Below are 5,356 nucleotides of genomic sequence, written 5' to 3'. Positions count from 1 at the left end.
GGGAAGGTGCAAAGCATCCTGGGATGCTGGGGGATTATGAGCTAACTTGACTCTGGAAGGGATCTGGAACAGAAATTCAATAAACTGATTTCATCTAAATCAGTTATGTCTAATACTATAGCCATCCAGGTTTATCTCCAGCTGGATTCGGCCATTTTGAAAGTGGTTTATAAACAGTGAACTTCTGTTGTGTTACAGGTTTGAACCAGTTTCTGATAACTTATGAACGGTGGGTGCCCCAGCTGGGGGGGCATAGTGTGGTGGCGGTCGGAGCATGGCGATGGTGAGCAGGGAGCTCCCGCAGACGCTGCTGGTGCTGTCGGCAGTGGGGGATGGGGAGCACAGACCAGGGGTTGGTGGCCACCCCTACGTGCCATTGGCAGCGGTGGCCAGGGATGATCATGAACTGCTCGCAGACGCCACTGGCAGTGCCTTTTTGCAGAGGGTGGGAATCAAAGTGGCGGGCGGGGGGAAGAGAAAAGAAATTGGAAGGAAACAGGGAAGGAGAGAAGACAAAAGCAGGGGGAAAAAAGGGAGAAAAGAGAGAGAGGAAAAAGAAAGGAAGGGGGTGGAGGCTAGGTCATGTGGGTATGCAAGTCACTGATAAGCCCGATCTTTGCCTTAAACATCTTATATTCAAAGATAAACAGTCCTTCGATTGTTTTTTCTGGGCTCATTTCCATCTTGGATTAAGCAAAAGCAGACCATTTAGAGCACAACGCACACAGTTTATCTCAGTCCTAAGTGAAGTTAGTGAAGTGCTGGAGTTCAAACCCAGGAAAGAAACTTAGGAAAACAAAGAAGTCAAAGCTGATTTGCCACTTTCTTATACATTTTAGTAAAACTGGGGAGGAAAAAAGCAGTTGTGAATCAGCCCCACTGTTTTCTCTTGGGGATTATTCTGCACTCAGCAAACAGAGGCTGAGATTATTCATAGGTATGATGAAAGGAAAGAGAATGAGGATACCAGAAGTTAACTGGAAGTACTAGCATTATTAAAATTGCTTCACCAATGAGTTATTAATTGATGTTTAATAACACATATTTGGAGATGAATTTCCATGGAGAAGTAATTGTCAAAGCAGGTTCAAAGATGAGCAATATTTCTTTGCTCATCTTTTCTCTGACCTTCCAGTTTCTTCCATGCCTCAGGGGATAGATGTAATTCTTATGCTGGGCTCTATTCAGCTGTTGCTGATGGAAAATTGATACCTGCGTCATGTCACATTGCTTTCACATGTGAAGAGCTAAGGAATCCTGCAACAGCTCTGATTCATCATCCTTTTTTTTTTTGATTGCAAAACTTAGTGGTACACACTCCAAACTCCCCTCTGTCTTCTGAAATCTTTACAAGACAACAAAAACAGTTCAAGAGATTGAATCTCCCAAGAACAGCAAGCTGATAATATGTTTTGCATTAGTTTGTTTATAGGAACATCCTCCCACTGGCTTACTACACCCTCCATAATATTCTCAGTTTTTCTGTTGGAATATAAATCATGCACGATTACCAACTGACAGCTTTCTTTGTCCAGTAAGTCTCATATTCTGGGGTCCCAATGTATTTTTGACGAGCAACACCTTTTATCAGCAGCTCAAAGATATTTGAGCCCAATCACGACACATTTCAGTCAGCGATCTCTGTGACCTTCAAGTTTGGCAGGTAGAGAAAGTAACGGGTTGACCTTTCAGGATGCCAGAAGCTGCCTTTTCAATGCCGTAGGAGTATGGCACCTTGCCATGGGGCGCGGGGATGGGAGCTGTTGGGACTGAGGTGCCTAAGCTCTTTTGTGGCTCTAGCTCTTCAGGGGATGACTACATGGCGCAATACAGCGGTGTGTTGACACATCCAGGTTAGCTTGGAACAAGTTTCGGGAACAGCTGGATTACTATGGAGCCCCGCTCAGGTAATACACACCTTTTCTCAGATTAAGCAGTTGCCCTGCTTCTAGTACCCAACCGAGCTCTGAACTAGCCACACTGACTAGTGTAGACATCCCTTAAGGAGAAAAGCTGAGCCAAGGTCTCTCAGAACTGGGTGAGTGCTCTAACCACTGAGCTGTTATGTGGAAAGGGTATGGCGCCAGCCCCACATCTTCCTAGTTCAAAGAAATTAGTGCTCCCCTGCTTGGTTTTGAAAAGAAAGGGGGCATAGGCCTCTGCTTTGACATGAGGATCCTGGATGGACAAGCCAACGTGAAAGTCAACGTTTACTGCTATCTCGAGATGAATCACTGGGGAGGCGTGAGGTTTAAGATGGACCCTTGTCCTCAGCCTTTCTTATTGGCTTGCTGGCTACCTGCTGAGCATGATGGCTCTTGTGAATCACCTTCTCTGGTACCTGATTCTCTTCATACAGTGTACAGGAAATCAAGGGCGCAACTCAGGGCTGGGACCTAGTGGTTAGGTTGTGTGATGTGCTGTGCCAGGTTACTTGCACCTCTTTGTAGATCGAGGCCTGAGCATGTGTCACTCATCTATAGTGAGTTTTTAAGAAGAGATGTCCACCGCTTAAAAAAAATCCTAATATCTACAAGTACAAAGGGTGGGCTTCTTTCCTGGACGGGAGCTACGGCAGTTCTCTCCCGCTGGCTCAACAGAAAAGGCCTATTTTGTAGTTGGAGACCAAGATTTTAGATTATCTTGCACACAACACTTTTCTGAGTGGTGTTGGTCAATCAGGGCCTATTTTTGCTGTTCCAGGGCACAGGGAGGATGTGAAATTGCTTTAACTCACGTGCTCAGAAATTCCCATTATGGGATGAATTTCTGCATTGCCAAGAGCTTGTGTTCACTAGTGATTCAGCTGGTTACCCTCTCACTTCTGTTGTCCTATAGGGGGGATTCTCCCAGTGGTCAATACTCATGGATTGTGCCCCGGATGTCTGGGAGATGAAACTATCTACATTCTAGGTGAGCCGTACAACCCACTTATTTCCTTGTGTAAGTTTTTGCACAGTCTGGCTATTCTAATATATATTTAGCTGCTACTGTATTATGCTGTCCTGTGCAGTGCTATATTGCCTTATGCCTTTGGAGAATGTTATTCCATAATGCAAGAAGGAGCTGGAAGTGGGTAGCTTTTCAGAGCCTGATTATGATTTGATAAAGCTAATCTCAAGGCAGCGCTCGTGGCTTGGTTCAGGTCCTGAATTATTGGCTGATTACACAAAACAGATCTTTATAGATGAAGTTCGAACAAGCCCTTCCATTAAGGTCACAATAAATGGCGTGCCAAGGTTAAACCACTTTGTTATAAAGCAGGCTCTGAGGGAATACTGGCATTAAGAATAATGATTAGGTTGGAGACTGAGAAACAGAACTGGGAAGAAAGGGAGCTTATTTCAGTGGTAACATGTCAACAGTTGACTTTTTCCCGGAAAAAAATATTGGGTAAACATTTGATTATATAACGCATTAAATATTTCATAAGGCCAGTGCAAATGGTCTATGGGAACAAGCACAAGGTTAAACTGAAGTATCATAGCCTCTTCCCAGCATATAGCACAAAATATATGGATTATATACTGAATGGTAGAGCTAATACTAGAGTCCCTCTCCTCTACCTACGCTAGCCATCCTCCACCCTGTCTGGGCTATGGAACGGCAATGGAGCTTAAGGGAGGAGACAAAGTCCCATGGAGTTATCTGAATACAAGTGAGAATTTAACCTACTAAGAGCTAAAACTATGAAGATTTTTAAAAAGCTACTGAACATATTACAATCTGTTCCTAACCATCAAGCCTTTGGATGCTTATCCGGTGCTCTGAGCCCCTTTGCAGAGAAGTTAGTAGGCATTCATGCACTAAACTCAGTGCTCATAAAATCAGCTTCTCTCTGTGCACTGCAGTCAGTTGCTTTACCCACTGGGCTAACAACAGCTGCACCTGCTCCATCTCTAGCAATCCCCATATGCCAGCCTTGCTCCTTCTATTCGCACCCTGAAACGACTCATTTTTCCAGGTTGCTGAATGCTCTGGGCCCCAACCAACGATGGATTTCAACCTGTTCTCACTTTGAGCTTAAGGGCATGTCTATACCTCTTTCCAAGCACTCCTGAAGAGCACAGCTCAGAGGTACACCTTCACTCTCCACGGCATATGAACCAAACCCAGAAATGTAAGGGTGAAGCCATCCTGGGGTAGGTCGCCTGAGGCCACTCTCAAACAGGACAGAGAGAAGAGACTTGAGAGAGGTAGGAGGGGTAGGTTTTCCTCAGGGAAGGTTTTCTGTGCTTGCAAAACAGGACTAGCCATGCAGGGCAGCACCATGCTTCCTGGCTGTGTTCTCAAGGGTACCAGAAGCAATATAGACATCCCTAAGAAGGCAAAGGGTCTATAGGACAGCTCACATACACATGCCAATGACTTGGAAGATGGCAGAGAGTGCACCTTCAGCAAGTCTGCAGATGACACCAAGCTGTGGGGAGTAGTAGAGACGCTGGAGGGTAGGGCTAGGATTGAGAGTGACCCAGTCACATTGGAGGATTGGGCCAAAAGGAATCTGATGGGGTTCAACAAGGACAAGTATAAAGTCCTGCACTTGGGATGGGACAACCCCATGCACTGGTACAGGCTGGGGTCTCACAAACATGCCTTAGGGTAGGGCATGCCCTACTTACCGTGCCCCACGTTATTATACATCTGAAGATTTCATTAGCACTTTTTTAGCATAACATTGCATGGGGAACTCCTACTGAGCCCTCAATCCTTTTCAGTCACTTCTTTCCAGGATACCTGCTATAGCTTTGTACAAGGTGTATACTGCCAATGGTACCACTGTGTGGCAGCTCTCAAGACCTTGGTCTCCAGAGTTTGGGAGTGACTCACCGAGGACAACCCTACCGCATCCTCACCGTTATATTTCCAGATTTGGAACCTATCAGCAGAAGCAGGGAACTGGGGCATTTTGGGTTTGTCTCAGCCAAGGAAGGCTGCTACCATAATGTAGACATGCCTTTCATAACCTGCAGATCAAAAATATTTTCATTCCCCATTGACCGGGGCTATCTTCCATTAAGCCAAAAGTGGAGCACTCATTTATTACCCAATTCCCTCCCTCAAAACCATCATTCTGAGACTAAAATTCCTAGACAATATTAACCAGCAGGAGTCAAAGGACTTTATGAATCCCAGCAAGCTGCTTAGTTTTGCATTTTTTTCACATTACTAGTACCCACAATTGTAGTGATCTAAAAAGAATACAAATAACCATCAAATTGTAGTGCTTTTTGAGCCTTAAATGTCTGAGAAAAGAGACAGGGTCTTTACAACATGCCCCAAAAGTAAATCCATGAGGGTTCTGACATTACATACGAGGTGGTGAGTATTTCACTATGTTTTTCTACACATGAGG

General features: G+C 44.9%; 1 long non-coding RNA gene across 1 annotated transcript; it reads left to right on the top strand.

Moving 5' to 3' along the window:
- Positions 1–1,793: 1,793 nt before the first annotated feature.
- LOC149857072 (uncharacterized) lies at positions 1,794–4,163 on the top strand. Its single transcript, XR_016444127.1, has 3 exons — positions 1,794–1,907; positions 2,839–2,913; positions 3,965–4,163. It is a non-coding gene; the product is annotated as an uncharacterized LOC149857072 (long non-coding RNA).
- Positions 4,164–5,356: the final 1,193 nt, after the last annotated feature.

Source organism: Crocodylus siamensis, chromosome 9, assembly GCF_052110815.1.
Source record: "Crocodylus siamensis isolate JL-2025a chromosome 9, ASM5211081v1, whole genome shotgun sequence".
Classification (NCBI taxonomy): Eukaryota; Metazoa; Chordata; order Crocodylia; family Crocodylidae; genus Crocodylus; species Crocodylus siamensis.
This window is presented reverse-complemented; position numbering and strand designations above follow the sequence as displayed.